At 51.8% G+C, this 16,464-nt stretch overlaps 1 pseudogene; it reads left to right on the forward strand.

Annotated features, from left to right (window-relative positions):
* LOC102393677 overlaps nucleotides 1–12,314 on the forward strand; it is a 39,373-nt pseudogene extending 27,059 nt beyond the window's left edge.
* Nucleotides 12,315–16,464: the final 4,150 nt, after the last annotated feature.

The raw sequence follows: 16,464 nt of genomic DNA on the forward strand, positions 1-16,464 counted from the left end.
GGCAACAAAATTAGAAAGTAGAGAATGTGACAGATGATAACTGTAGTGGAGGTAAGCCTTCAGGACAGTTTGAGGGGTATGAATGGGGACATTGTGTCTGCTTTAGCTCAGAGAACAACCAGGCTGGAGGTGGTAAGAAGCAACATGAGCTTGTTAATTGCTCCCCTCCACAAAACCCTCAATGGCCCAGAGATGAGACCCATTCCCTGGAGAGTGAGGGGGCTCCCTACATGATTTAGGGGGCTCCCTAAATCAGATAACTTGGAGATAGGGAAAATTCTGAAAACCTCCCTCCTCTGGGAAATTGGATGATGAAGGGACAAGAGAGCTCCCTCCAAAGAGGAGGCCCTCCAGGTCGAGGGAACAGTGTGAGCCAAAGTTCACAGGCAGGAAATAGCAGGGAGAGTTGGGAAGGAGGGATGTTGGTTTTTCAGCCCCAAAGGAGAAAGGAAGGAGGAGGGAGAAGGGGCTGGGCTAGGACCCTGTTGAGCAGAGAGGATGCAGGAGGGGAGCCTAGCTCAGCCTAATGATGGATGACCCTGCTGCCCCCGTGGGGAGCGAGCACTCCATCCGGGAGGTGTGTAAGCCCAGGGTTGCTAAGGAGACTGAGATGTCTTCCCCCTGTAACATCCATCATGTGATCCTGTCCCTCTGGCCTCACAGGTCCAGAACTCAAAGGAGATGCCATCTGCCTATGACCTGCTTGTGCTGACCACGACCCCAGGACTCAGTTACCGGTATTACGTCATCAGGCCCATGAGGAGGACCCAGAAGGACACTCAGGAGACTGGGGCCCCCGTGAACAGTACCAACCAGTTTGGCTGAAGACCCAGGACAAATCGTAGGCAAGTGGGCAGGCGCCTGGTGCACGTGGAGAATGACCGCTACACCGTGTTCCTGGACAAGGACACCAACCTGATGCACAGCATGTGGGAGAGGTGAGGTGCAGCCATCGCTGACTCTGAGACCAGGAGTGTCCTAGGAGCTGGGCAGGTAATGCCTCACCTGGGTCTCCATTTCCTCAATTGTATGTCAAGGATGTGATGGTGGTGAAGCCTCTTGCTGTGTAACCAGCTCTATTTCTAGGTGTGTGAGTCTTGTTTTTGTTGTTCAATTGCTTAGTCATGTCCAACTCTATGACCCCACGGACCACAACACACCAGGCTTCTCATCACTCTCTCCCGGAGTTTGCTCAAATTCATGTCCATTGAGTCAATGATACCATCCACCTATCTCTTCCTCTGCCATCCCCTTCTCCTCCTGCCTTCAATCTTTCCCAACATCAGAGTCTTTTCTAATGAGTCAGCTCTTCGCATCAGGTGGCTGAAGTATTGGAGCTTCAACTTCAGCATCAGTCCTTCCAATGAATATTCAGGACTGATTTCCTTTAGGATTGACTGGTTTGATCTCTGACAAACCTAGATAGTGTATTAAAAAGCAGACATCACTTTGCCAACAAAGGTCTGTAGAGTCAAAGCTATGCTTTTTCCAGTAACCATGTATGGATGTAAGAGTTGGACTATAAAGAAGGCTGAGTGCTGAAGAATTGATGCTTTTGAACTGTTGCACTGGAGAAGTGTGTGAGACTGGGCCAGGTCAAGAAAATCTTTTGTGAACTTGTTCATTCCAAAGATGTTGTTCCACAGGAAAAAAAAGGCGGGGTGAGGGGACATTGAGAAGTTCACCATGGAAAAAGTGTAGCCCTTGTAAAAATTTTTTTAAATTGAGAAACACAAAAAATCCATCCATCCACCAACCCTCCCATCCATCCATCCACTTACCACACATTCATCCTTGCACCCACCTCTCCACATCTCCATCCATCCTTCCATCTATCTATCCATTTACTCATGTAGTCACTTATCAGGGGAAAGTTGGCTCCCAGAGTCTGGAGCCACTCTTGTTCATCCTCAGCTCCCATCCCAGGCAGTTTCATTGCTCCTCAGCTGCCTCTTCCAACACACCCACTTCGTTTCCTCCTGTGACCTCCTCACAGGAAGAAGACTCAGGGGAACAGGAAGCTTGGGAGGAGCACCGGCTAGAAACCGAGGTGAAGGAAAGAGAGGAAAGGCGGCAGACTGCAGGGGAGGGAGACGGGGTGTTGACGTGAGAAAGGCGAGCATCACCTGGAGCTCGGCCCTGTCAGTTGTCAGCAGCTCTGTAAGCTCAGACCAAGACTGCCCCCCAATGGGGCTCATGGGAAGTTCTGTCCTTCAGTCAGTCCACAGGGACGTCTGGGAGAGCATGAGGCAGGTAGGGAGGGCCGACTGCAGCAGAAATGGGGTACAACCCCAGCACATGTGAGCCTCCCTGGTCAGGCAGGGAAAGGTGAAGCCTGCAGCCTGGCTTTGGGCTCCGTCATCACTCAGGCCCCACGTCCCTTCTGGGACGCCTGAAGGGCGAGCTCCAGCTCGCCATCCCTTTCTGCCCACCCACGGGTACCCCACACCTAAGCCCCATCCCCACCCAGCCCTTCCCAGGAGTGTCCTGCTGTCCATCTGCCTGGTGTCTTCAGATGCTTTGGGCTCAGGTGAGGGAAGCTGTGCTTCTCACCGGGCTCCATCACCTCCCAGTAGGGGTACAGCCAGCACCTGCCACACAGAGAGGGAAGCCTGTTGGAATAGAGAGAGAGAGGGCGGCTCAGAGGAGGCTTGGCAGGGACGAGACACCCAGAGCCAGGCCTGAGGCCTTGCAGTCTGGAGAGAATCCGTGGGTCAGACGAGTGGACGGTGGTTCCTTAGAAGGACCTGCCTGTGCAGAGGCCTGAGGGGGGCAGCCACCATATGCGCAGACCACCCCAGGGCCAGTTTGCTGGAGGAGGGCCTTTGTTCTTCCATATATGACAAGCAAGTTGATATATTTCACATACCATACAAGTCACCACGTTACATGCTGTACGTGTCTGTGCTATTTTATGTGCCCACAGAGTTGCGCCATAAGGGTGGTGTCATCTGCATGTCTGAGGATATTGATATTTCTCCCGGCAATCTTGACTCCAGCTTGTGCTTCCTCCAGCCCAGCGTTTCTCATGATGTACTCTGCATATAAGTTAAATAAGCAGGGTGATAATATACAGCCTTGACGTACTCCTTTTCCTATTTGGAACCAGCCTGTTGTTCCATGTCCATGTTCTAACTGTTGCTTCCTGACCTGCATAAAGGTTTCTCAAGAGGCAGGTCAGGTGGTCTGGTATTCCCATCTCTTTCAGAATTTTCCACAGTTTATTGTGATCCACACAGTCAAAGGCTTTGGCATAGTCAATAAAGCAGAAATAGATAAATAAATATTTAACTCAATAAAGCAGTGAGAGTAGAGACTCTGAAACCGTGTTACAGCCTCTGCTTATGCTCTTGGGAGCGTGTTTTGCAGCCTCTCTCCCCTCCTCCTGTGGGATTCTTTCCTGGATAGGGAGAAAATGTGTTCCTCCTGGGCTCTTGGTGAGTCCTCAGAGCTTTTGTCCAAGCTGAGTGCATGAGCTTCATTGAGGGTCCTCATGACAGTCACATAGGCTCTGAGGAAGTTATTTTTGTTCACTCCTGGTTCCATGTTGGTGTCTTAATATTAAATAGAGGCCTTCTGAGCCTGGATCCCATCACAAGGAGAATGCCTGGAAGAGTCCACAACAATCATACTCTTTTCTCTTTTCCACCTCTGCAGACAGAATAACTGAACCATCCAGGTGACCCAGGAGTTCATGGAATATCACGATAACAGTGACGAGGGTATACATTTCTGATAACTACGTGTTTTCTCCTAATGGTACAGCGAAGCCAGAGTGGGCGGCTGTGGAAATGGAGATCCTGGAGGGGCAGCTCTTGACCGAGATACGACAATGCTTCTACAGGTGAGGTCAGCCCTCTGCTTGTGCACAGCACACAGTAGGTGGTCACGGGCAGGTGAGGAACTTTACCATTGAGCCACCTGGGAAACCGGCAATGATATACACATGAGAGCTGTTTCTGTGTCTTCATTAATGCAGAGAAATAAGCCACCCAGAACTGGCCAGGTGCTCAGTGCCTCTGGTGAAGTGGGCTCCTCCTGTTCTTTTGCCCAAGAAGCCACTCTGCCTGCCCTGCATGCTCTGCCTGGCAGGAAAGAGGCAGGGAGGGAAAGAGAGGAATGAAAGGAGAAGGGACTGGCTTCCAGAAGTCTCCCCCAGCTTGACGTATCTCTTCTGCTCCTCCTCTAGGACGGTGAATGACAGGGACCCCACGTACACCGTCTACTCCCGGCTGGCCCGCGGGCCCCCGGGCGCTGACGGGGAGCTGCTGTGTCATCGCATAGAGCAGGAGTACAGGGTGGGCCCCTTGGAGCTGAATCACGAGGCCATCTGGAGGACCAGCACCCATCTCAACACCGTCCCGGTCCTCTACTCTGACAACAACGGATACCAGATGCAACAGAGAGCCTACATGCAGTACATGGTGAACACTATCACTCGGGTACATCCTGTGGTGCCCCTGGGAACAGTGGCCACAGAGCAGACCTGAGAGGCTGCCTCTCAAAAGAGGCTGGAGACACCCCTTAGGTCCAGTGGCAGAGGCCTCCAGAGCATCTCCCAGAACCTCTGTAACCCATGTGTGCCATTAGGGGCTGAGACCCAGGCTTGTTCAGACCTGAGGTCAGAACTCTGGTGCCCCCACATATAAGGAAAATCCCTGAGGTCCACTGTGGGCACTGCGTGTCCTCCCCTGTCAGATGACTGACCTGCTGGGATTGCTCTGAGGATGAAGCAGATGGTGCCTGTCCAGGCCTGAGCGAGTGTGACCCTCCTTTGCTGCTCTTAGTTGAGCCACTGCCTGGTTGCCAGGGAAACAGCACAGGCTGATTTCTGAAATCAGTTCAGCTCTGAGATGCTTTGCCCCCAGCAGCGTGACCTGGGGCAAGTCCCCTGGCTTCCCTGGGCCTCGGTGCTCTCCTGGGAAAGGAGGTAACCTCCCCCCAGCGCTGTGCGATCAGCGGGGATGGTCCAGGAGCAGTGCCAGGCTGAGCACCTCCTGAGCCTCAATCCATGTGAGTGCTTTCTCCTTCCTGTGGGGAATGTGGCCCCTCCCTGCTCTGTCTTCCTTGAGTTTCTGGTCCCTCTCATCCCTGTTGGCTGGTTCTCACCCACTGTGGCCTGGGCTCTAGAGAGTCCAAGGCCCTCAGCCCAGGACATCTTGCTCCAACAGAGCAAAGGGTGTGGACTGTGTGACCGCTTTCCAGCCCAGGCCTGAGCCCTTTACTATCAGGCAACCATTAGCCTATCTCAGACTGGACGGACACACAAGCCTTCATTCCCTTCCTGCCAGTTTTTCAGGGATGGTTTTGGAGCCCCTTTTACAGGTGGGGAAACTGAGGCTTGGGCAGCCTGAGTCCCCCAGCTCGTAAGGTCAGGAAGCAGTGGGGCTGGATTTGAATTCCAGGGCGTCCATCTCACAAGTCAGAGCCCCTCCCCAACACCACCAGTGCCGCCCCGAGCTGCCGCTGTGCCTGTGGGGGAGGCTGGTGGGAGCCCGAGGGAGATGCCTGCTCAGGTGGCCCACTTGGCCCATGACCATGACCACCACTCTGGCAATATTTCTGTCCACAGAATTACTACCCCATGACTCAGTCGGCCTTCATCCAGGACAGACAGAGCAGGCTGGTGCGGCTGTCGGAGCAGGCGCACGGCGTCTCCAGCCAAGGGAGCGGGCAGATGGAGGTAGGAGGAGGCCCCTCGGGTCACCACGGGCCCGCCAGGGGCCAGGCGGGGCCTGTCAGATGACTCTTCCCTGCAGGTCATGCTCCATTGGCGGCTGTTGATCAAACAGCAGTGGGCCCTGTCCGTCAACGTCACACTGAACGACACCTCGGTTGTCCACTCGGGGCTCTGGCTCCTGCTGGGACCCTCGACCCTCACCAGGGACCTCAGCCAGAGGAGCGGGGTGGCGCTGCAGCACAGACCCGTAGTGCCGACTCGAGAGCTGAGGGTAAGAGGGCCGCCTTTCAGTGCACCTGCCATCCCTGCCCCGGGGTGAGCCGACCTGTATGGGGGAGATGAGCTCAGGCAGAAACCGATTCAGCAGGAGAGGGATTGATGCTGAGGAGAGGGCCTGGTGCCCTGTAGGTCTGGTGGAGATGGGATCCTGAACCAGGGGGAGTTCAGAGATCAACTTCAAGGGCTATCAGTTGATGTTCTCTTGAAAGAAAAGAATTTTGAATTGTGGTGTTGGAGAAGACTCTTGAGAGTCCCTTAAACAGCAAGAAGATCCAACCAGTCCATCCTAAAGGAAATCAATCCTGAATATTCATTGGAAGGACAGATGCTGAAGCTGAAACTCAAATACTTTGGCCACCTGATATGAAGAACTGACCCCAAGGACTGCAGCACTCCAGGCCTCCCTGTCCATCACCAACTCCTGGAGTTTACCCAAACTCATGTTCATTGAGTCGGTGATGCCATCCAACCATCTCATCCTCTGTTGTCCCCTTCTCCTTCCACCTTCAATCTTTCCCAGCATCAGGATCTTTTCAAATGAGTCAGTTCTTCGTATCAGGTGGCCAAAGTATTTGAGTTTCAGCTTCAGCATCTGTCCTTCCAATGAATATTCAGGATTGATTTCCTTTAGGATGGACTGGTTGGATCTTCTTGCTGTTTAAGGGACTCTCAAGAGTCTTCTCCAACACCACAATTCAAAAGCGTCAATCACTGTAGCCCAAGGTATTGTGAGGAGATGGCATTTGCGCCAGCAGATGCTTCAGGCTGCCTGTGGTGTGGGCCACAGGTTGGAGGGGTGTGAGATTGGATGAAATGTGTGTGGAAAGCTCCACTTAATGTGGAGGGCTCTGAATGCCAGGAGGAGAAGCTTGGCCCAAACTCTCTCCTTGTTGTCCATCTGCCTTGCAGAGACTGCCCGGGTTCACCCAGACTTCCAGCAGCAAGAGGCTGTGACGCTGCCTCCAAGTTCCCACCTGCAGATCCTCAGCATCCCAGGCTGGATGTACAACTCGAACCACACAAAGCACCTGCAGAATCTTCAGAAAGGTGAGGCAGGTGTTCAGGCATCCAGACTCACTCTTGCCTCTTTGTTGTCAACCAGGTCCCCAAACACATCACCAGGCAAGGCGCTCTCCCCAGAGTCATCCAGGCTCTGTGAGGTCATCCGGTTCCCTTATCTGCCAAATGAGGAGACAGAGGCCCACTGAGAGGCAGGTCACTCAGCAAGCCAGGGACAGGTGGGGCCCAGGTGCCATCTAGAGTGCAATGAGTGTGTACAGAGGGGAGCCCCCAGCAGGGCATCCAGGAGGACCTCCCTGTGGAGGAAACAACTGCCAGGAAGCAGCTCATCATGTTGCCAAAGCCCCTGGTACACCTTATGTGTCCCTTTACACTCAGAGCATCTCAAACGTGGGGCTGACTGTGCCTCAGCCGCCCCCATGTTCCCAGAGACCCGCCAAGGGCTGGCACACTCCAGTGTGGAGTCTGCAGGATGAGGATCAAGAGGGAAAGGAAGAGGTAGAGGCCAAATACCACCTTTGTGGCTAATAAAGTGGGTGTTGGAGGCTGTGGCTCGATCCTGTAACCACATGGCTTCTTCACCCTGACCTCTCACACCTTGCTCCACGTGTCACAGAAGAGGAGGCAGGAATCATCTCTTGCAGCAGCAGTCATGCTTACCTGTGTTGGAGGCAAAGTTCACTGAGAACCCACCTTCTGGAGGCAACCTGTACCAAAGATGAGGAAAGATGAGCCTGGGCTAAGCAAACAAGTCCCTCCTCCTAGAAAAAAGTAAGTGACCGAGCGAGGGGAGCAGCAGCAGATGGCTAGAGGGCCTCCTGCTCTCCCAGACTCTTACAACCCCATGTTATCATCACCGCCATGGTCCTCATTATCACCAGCATCACCATCATCACCGTCTCCACCATCACCATCACCATCATCATTGTCATGTTCTGGACCCAGAGGTCTTCACCTGTTTCTGTTCCTCCTGTCCTTAACCACAGCATTAGGAAAGGGGAAAAGAGAGTCTATGAACTCTTCTGCTGCAATAACAAAGAGCCCAGACTCTCAGGGCCCTAACACAGCATAAGGTAGTTTCACCCATATGACATGTATCCAGTGGGGTCCAGCAGGGAGGCCTTACTCCTTTGTTCACCAGGGACCAGCAGATGGAGACTGTTTTCTAACACAGGCTTCCTCAATTAGAGGGACAGGACAAAGCATCTGTGGGACATGACACATCACTTTGTGTTGGCCTCAGAGTCAAGAAGCCACACCACTGTTCACTGGGGCAGAGGCAGAAAGACTATACCGGAGAACTGGCAGGTTGGAGGGCAGGCAAGTGAGGACCACAACAGTGAATGAGGCCAAGACTTTCTAGGCATCCGCATTGGCCCCTGTGTGCATGGTAGGGAGCGTTAACATTGGCTGGACCTGATTGGAATCCTCACTCCTTCTTTTGTTGCAGACCAAGTACCTACCCCCCTCTGAGCCTTGGTTTTCTTGTCTGTGAAGTAGGGGTTGTGTTAGCTGCTTCCAAGGGAGGTTGAAGATGAGAAAGGGAGGTGTGTGTAAAGTACCAGGCACAAACCAGGGTTCCTCACTGCCACCTTCCTTCTGTTCCTAAGGCCATCAAGGACAGGCCAAAGTGGACTTCCGCCGAGTCCGGCTGTGGCTCCACCACCTGTATGAGAAGGGACAGCACCCTGTCCTGTCTCAGCCTGTGACGGTGAATCTGCAGGTAACCTGCCCAACCCCACGTCCCGCTCCCGGATCGCTGAGTCAGGAACCCCCACCCCACGCCCCGCTCCTGGATCACTGAGTCAGGACACACAAGCAGATGCTCACGTGTGTGACCCCAAGTCAAACCCCAAGTGTGACCATCCTGACTCAGATGCCACCTTGGCTAAAATATGCCTTATGGTTGTCTTGAAAAAAAAATGAGATTTGATCTCTGGGGTGCATGAGGGCACCCCACCCCCTCCGACTCGTGTTCTTCTAGACTTTTCGATTCTTATCACATGCCTGTATTTTGTTCGTTTCTTGTTTTATTCTTGTGGTAAATCTTTTTACACAACACAGATGTTATTTGTGGGATCAGAAAACAAAACAGATTCTCACACGGATTATTGAGTAGGTGATCAGAGTCACTCAGTCCAGGGTGTGAGTCTGGGCATTTCTACCTGGTCTCCTGCTCCCCGGCCCCCACCCCAGGCTCTGGGCCTCCGTGTCCTCACCTGTAAGTGGAGATGTAAGGGTCTTTCCCCACAAGGATGCTGATGCTCTCAGCTGATAAGATGCATACAGCGCCTGACTCCCTGATGGATGTCAGTGCCCCCAGATTCCTGCCTGTGTCCTCCCTCCCCTCCTGACCCCTGGATCACCCTCTGACCCGCACTACAATTGAGGCTGCTGCCCCCTTAGCCCAACCACATCCTCCCCCTGCACGCCCCCGTGATGTATGGAGACCCCTCCTTTATCCCCAGTCTGCCCTCTTCATGGGGGATCTGAGCTCTTTACCCATCTCCTGCTCATGGAGAATTTCTCTAAATCTCTTTCTTGTTGCTTTGGCTTCAGGGATACTTGCAATCTGAGAGAATCCCAACAACCCAATCTAGAGCCCTCCCTGTGGTGTCTTCCCGATGCCCTCCTTTCACAGCCATGAATATAAGGGTGGGGAGTGGTCTCTTTCCTCACTGATTCCCAGCCCTCTGTCATCAGAGACACTGTCAGCTTCATCTTCCCGCCCAGCTTCAGCAGCGCACTGGCTTCATTACTTCCTCCTTGTCACCTCTTGCTCACAAGCTGACACCAGTCTCGGGAGCAGACGTAAATGCGGAAGGGGGCATGGTGGCAGCACAGAGCGCCTCGCCCTCCACGCCTCCTCCTTCCACCCTCTCTGGGAAGCTCCTGCAGAAGAGCCCCCAGCCTACCAATCAGCACTGTCCTTCCTCCTCAGGGATGGAGCTACCCCCTGCCTCCCCTCTCTGCACGATCTGAGCATTATCGGGAAAGGGGGTGGATAACATGACTGACACCATCTTGGAGCAAGGAAGGGCTCCACCTGAGCATCACGGGGAGGAGGGGACTCACAGCTGGGAGCAGCTCCATGTGCCTGCCCCCTCCTGGTGTGCTCCTCCAGCTCAGCACCTGGGGAGACCAGCTCCTCCTGCTGACCATCCTGTCTGTCCTGTCCATACCTGGTTGCTCAGCTGGTAAAGAATCTGCCTGCAATGCAGGACCTGGGTTCGATCCCTGGGTTGGGAAGATCCCCTGGAGAAGGGAAAGGCTGTCCACTCCAGTATTCTGGCCTGGAGAATTCCATGGACCGTATAGTCCATGGGGTCGCAAAGAGTCGGACAGGACTGAGCAACTTTCACTTTCATCCTGTCCATGGGGATTTGCTCTGACAATGAAATGTAGGAGGATGCTGTCCCCTGGGCCGTGGTTTTGTTGCTGCCTCTGTTTTGTCCTCTGATCTGGGGCTGGGTGCTCACCCCTCCCTGTGCTCCTGTCCTGCAGTCTGTGCTGTGGAGTCTGGGCTCCGTGGTGTCCGTGGAGGAGCGCTCACTCACAGGGACCTGGGATGTGGGCACACTGCAGCGCTGGAGCTGGAAGATACAGGATGGTCACCCACACAGAGGTTTGTGTGCCCCTGGTTCAGGCCTTTGCCCGGGATTTCCAGCCTGATCCTTAGCCAGGGTCAGGAGCTCGACAGACCTAGCTCAGATCCCAGCTCTGCCCGCTAAGGCCCATGTGACCTTGGACAGGCTGCCCTCCTTCTCCAGGTCTCAGCCTCCCTGAATCTACTGCAGCAGGTTAAGGAAGGCTTCAGGTCAGTCTACTTGCCAGGGTTCAACAGAGGCTGCACGTGTGTGTGTGTGTGTGTGTGTGTGTGTGTGTGTGTGTTTCCAAGGCCACACACCCACTCCATAGATTGGATGAGCTCCAGACTTGCAAGCACACACCAGGAGGCTCTGGTGACTGCCATGCTGTGCATTGCACTGCACACTCCACACTTAGCTCTTGGAAATCTTTGACTGTTTCTGGCCTCCGGGTCTCTGCCTGTGATGATCACACCATCTGACATGTCCTTGTCCCTTTCATCCCAGACTGCTCCTAATCAAGCTCCCCCAGGCCCAAGGCTAGTAGGTATCTCCCCTGCTCACCCTTCCTCCTCATTCTTCTCTGACCCATTTATTTCCTCTTTGTCTACTACACAAAGAATAGTCTGGGTACATGAGTAGATATCTGGTTGACGTGTGATACACTGATAGATGGAAGCACAGTTGGTTAGAAAAAAGGAGATGTAATGAAGGAAGGGAAGTAGATGGATGCTGGACAGGTAGATGTTTGGATGATGGGTGGATGGAAAGGTGCAAGGAAGAAAGGAAGATGGATGATTGACAGATAGGCAGAAGGCAGGATAAAAAGAGGATAGAATATAAATTGATAAATAGATGGAGGTTAGATGGATGGGCAGAAGGGTGGATGGATGGAAAGATGGCTAGAAGGTGGATGGATGAATGGAAGAATAGAAGGAAGGAAGATGGCTGCATGATGGATGGATGAATAGATGGAGGTTTGATGGATGGACAAAAATGGATGGATGGATGGATGATTGGATGGATAGAAAAATGAATGGGTAGAAAAATGGACAGATGTATAGGTTCCATCCCAAGAGTGAAGCCAGACCCCAGTGTGTGACTTCAGGGGAGCCCAGTGAGATAAAAGGCAGGGCCCATTCATGGCCTCAGTGAAAAAGCTCTTAGGCATTGAGGCCACATCCCAGGGGATACAAGGCCAAGTAAGGCCAGGACCACCTGTACATGCCTTCACTGTGGCTGAGCCATCAGGGGATGCCATAAATGAAAGAGGCCCATGGGCAGTGGTATCCGGTCAGGAAGGGGGCAACTGAAGACCATTACCATAGAGGGAGCCACAAGAATGCAGACAGGAGGAGTGTTCTGAGGGGGTTGCAGGGATATGGTGACCTGGGGAAGCAGGCAGCTCCAAAGGGGAGTAATAGACCACCTCTGCTCCCCCAGGTGGCACCCACCGTCCCTTGCCACCCCACAGAGGCCCCGACATCGCCATCCACCCAAAGGAGATCCAGACGTTCTTCATTCACTTTCAAGAGCAGTGAGCTCTTGGCAGATTCTGTGGGCCCAAGACACGGAAAAGCAGCCTGGAGAGATGAGGGGAACAGCTGCCCATCTGGTGGGCTAAGGGCAGGAAATGGATGGAATTGGGGTGTTCTGATTTCTTAAATAAAAATTGCATAAGGACCTGTTTCTTGCCCTGCCTGCTAGAACCAGTTCTTTCTCTCCTCTCCTCCCATGGATGGTGCTTCACACAAGCTCATACTTCCTCCTTCATTTGCAAAAGTCAAAGATAGAAGATTCTCTTAAAGACAGAGGGGATACCCACATTGATACCAAAATGCATCTGCCTGCAGGTCCTGCAGGATCTCACCAGGCTCCAGGCTTAACGGTGGCCCTTCTGTGTGCTGGGCGCCTTCACAGGCTCATCTCAGACCGGTGACAGCCCTGCAGCAGGGAGACTGTACACACCATTCAGGGCAGGGAGCTGCAGCCCTGAACCTGGTATTTGAAGCCAAACTGTGAGTCTAACTCCAGACTCCCCCTGTGCCCCAGGGGCACACCTGCCAAGCAGGAGGGCCTCCCAGCTCAAGGCACTGAGTGATGAAAGGAAAAACCCACAGCAGTGAAACAGGGGACATCCAATATAAGGATTATTAACAACAAGAAAAGGGTAACTTCTACTCTGAGGTGTGCCCGAAGGATTGAAGGATTGATTCACAGTGATCAAAAGTGGACACAACCCAAGTGTGCATCCACACCTGGGTACCTGGATGTACAAAGCATGCTGTATCCTCAGAATGGACTATTACTTTGCCATAGAAAAGGATGTAGAACACCCCAAAGATTATGCTTAGCCAAGGAAGGCAGTGCTTCCCTGGTGGTCAGTGGTAGAAAATCTACCTGCTAATGCAGGAGATGCAGGTTGGATCCCTGGGCCAGAAAGATCCCCTGCAGAAGGGAATGGCAACCCACTCCAGTATTTTTGCCTGGAGAGTCCCATGGATAGTGTCGCAAAGAGTCGGACATGACATCGCAACTAAACAACTACAAACAAAGGTAAATACAGATGCCACATACTGTACTTCCCTATTTACATAAAATGTCTAGAATAGACAAATCCACACAGGTTGAAGATAGATTTGCACTTGCCGGGGCTGTGGGAGGAGAGAATGGGTGTGACTGCTCACTGTCCCATCACCACTCCGTGCACCCCAGCCTGAGACACACGTCTGCTGTACAGGCGGGGAGTGGGTGCTGAAGCATGGGGGTTTAGAAGAGAAGGAGAGGGCTGGGGTTGGCTGCGTGGAAACAGCCTCAAGGGGCTGGAGCATGTTACTGTCACAATTAGGGTTGTTCATGGAAAAAGCCTAAGCCTGCCCTAGTAGATAAGAGCCCTTGTTAAGTGCTACATAAAGGGAGGAGGGGGCCCACATAGCAGCCTCTTTCTCCCCACTCTCAGATACTGTCAGCAAACAGGGCACCACCTCAGTGGACTCTCAGAGTGTAAACACCAGCCGCTGCCTAGGCAGGCTCTGGGCACAGGCATCGGTGGTTTGTCCACATGCAGAAGCAAGGTTGAAACCATAGCTGAGCCCCCGGGGCCCCAGTTCTTAAGAAACTGGGTTGAAATCTCTCCCTGTGGCTAGGGATGTACACCACCACCGCTGGCTTTGTAAACTCAGGGTCTGAGAGATATCTGAGCAGACATGGGCGCTGCTGTGGCTGGGATGGATCCAGTCTTGGTATCCATGGGCTTTTGGGTGCGTGTACATGGAGGCAAGGCTGGGCTGCCTCCCTAGCCCCCATGGCCGGTCCAGGTGCACAACAACTGTGGACCTGGGACCCGAATTCTGTGGATCTGCACTGGTGGTTTTGCGAAAACAATGCTTGAGGGACACCGGGGCTGACTGCCGACATTCCCATGGCTGAGGCAGGGCCAAGCGTGGTCCCAACAACAGTACATTTTACGATCCTGCACACTGACAGGTGACACCACAAAGTGTGTTCCCCAGCAGACAGCTTTGAATGGCTGTCAGTGGCTCCTCTCCTGAGTCGTGTCCAACTCTGCAACCCCATGGACTGCAGCACCCCAGGCTTCCCTGTCCATCACCATCTCCCAGAGCTTGCTCAAACTCATGTCCCTTGTGTTGATGATGCCATCCAACCATCCCATCCTCTGTCGTCCCCTTCTCCTCCTGCCCTCAATCTTTCCCAGCATCAGGGTCTTTTCCAATGAGTCAGCTCTTTGCATCAGGTGGCCCACGGTTTGGAGCTTCAGCATCAGTCCTTCCAATGAATACTCAGGGTTGATTTCCTTTAGGGTTGACTAGTTTGATCTCCTTGCAGTCCAAGGGACTCTTGAGAGTCTTTTCCAGCACCACAGTTAGAAAGCATCAATTCTTTGGTGCTCAGCCTTCTTTATGGTCCAACTCTCACATCCAGGAGCATTCCAATTCTGCCTACCTCATGCCACAACCCAGAAATGAATCTGGGAAGCTCTACTCCACCAGCTGGGAAGCAGATTCTGCCCTTGACAGGACTGTGACAACCACAGAGCAAAGAGGAGCCCCCACTCAACATCCAGTGCAGACTCTGATCATCACAACACCAGTCACACCTTCTATCTAGGGGATAGCGGCTAGGACACACTGAGGAAAGAGGCAGCAGGCATCCACACTAGAAACAGCCCTTGCACCAAAAACATTAAACCCACACGGGCTACACAGGGGCACTCCTACATAAAAATAGCCTTTCAAGACCACAGGAGACAATTTTTTCTCTTAAATTCACAGAGTAAGAGAAACACAAGTAAAATGAAGAAGCAGAGGGACTATTTCCAGTTAAAAGATCAAGTGAACCCCCCTCACCAAAAGAATAAGCAATAAAACAGACTGCTTCTATTTGATAGACACCAAGTTCAAAAAGGAGATAATGAAAATTCATTACTGAATGAATTCAGATAGGCTATCAGTAGAAATGAAGATTACTATAAAAAGGAATTAGAAACTTTAAAGAGGAGCCAAGAAAACTTAGAAAACTCATTTGCCAAGATGAAAACTATGCTAAAGGCAATGATTAGCAGATTGAATAATGCCAAAGAGCAAATAAGTGATCTAGAAGATAAAACAATGGAAATCACCCAATCAGAACAGTAGACAGAAAGTAAAAAAAAAAAAAAAAAAAATGAAAGCAATATAAGAGACCTATGGGATACTACAAAGCGTGCCAATCTACACATAATAGGGATTCCAGAGACAGAGAAGGAAAAGTGGGTCAAAAATATATTTGAAGAAATTATGGCTGAAAGCTTCCCAAACCTAAAGAAGAAAACAGATATCCAGGCACAGGAAGCACGTGTGTGTACCCAGTTTCTCAGTCGTGTCCAACTCTTTGTGACCCCATGGACTGTGGCCCACCAGGCTCCTCTGTCCATGGAAGTTTTTAGGCAAGAATACTGGAATGGGTTGCCATTTCCTACTCCAGGGGATCTTCCCAACCCAGGGATTGAACATGTGTGTCCTGCACTGCAGGCAGGTTCTTTACCACTATGCCACCTGTGAAGCCTCCATACTACATTTGATCCTAACCAAAAGGCCAGGAAATCATATACCTGTCAACACATGTGCACCCAATACTGCTGCTGCTGCTGCTAAGTCGCTTCAGTTGTGTCCGACTCTGTGCGACCCCAAAGACTGCAGCCCACCAGGCTCCCCCGTCCCTGGGATTCTCCAGGCAAGAACACTGGAGTGGGTTGCCATTTCCTTCTCCAATGCAGGAAAGTGAAAAGTGAAAGGGAAGTCACTCAGTCGTGTCTGACTCGTCACGACCCCATGGACTGCAGCCTACCAGGCTCCTCCATCTATGGGATTTTCTAGTTAAGAGTACTGGAGTGGGTTGCCATTGCACCCAATACAGGAGTGCCCAAATACATAAAACAAATACTAACAGACATAAAGGGAGAAATTGATGGGAATACAATAATAGTAGGAGACTTTTATATCCCACCCACATCAATGGACAGATCTTCTAGACAGAAAATCAGTAAGGCAACAGAGATCCTAAATGATACAACAGAACAGTTAGACCTAAATATTTTCCAGACATTACATTTAAAAATCCCCAGAATACACTTTCTTTTGAAGTGCACATGCTCTAGGATTGACCATGATATCCAATAAGATAACTGTATTTTTCTTTAGTTTAGCCCTGTCTTGATACTATAAAAAGAATTTGCAAAAACCTAAAAAAATACACAAGTGGGAAAAAGCTAAGTAGATATGCAAATCTGAGTGAAGGGGAAATAAGGATAGGAAAATAAAGCTAACTGAAAGGTTAGTACATAAAACAAATCCAACTCATAAATTATGCAGTTTTGAAAGTCGAACCACAGATATGTCT

The sequence above is a fragment of the Bubalus bubalis genome, chromosome 7, assembly GCF_019923935.1.
Source record: "Bubalus bubalis isolate 160015118507 breed Murrah chromosome 7, NDDB_SH_1, whole genome shotgun sequence".
Lineage (NCBI taxonomy): Eukaryota > Metazoa > Chordata > Mammalia > Artiodactyla > Bovidae > Bubalus > Bubalus bubalis.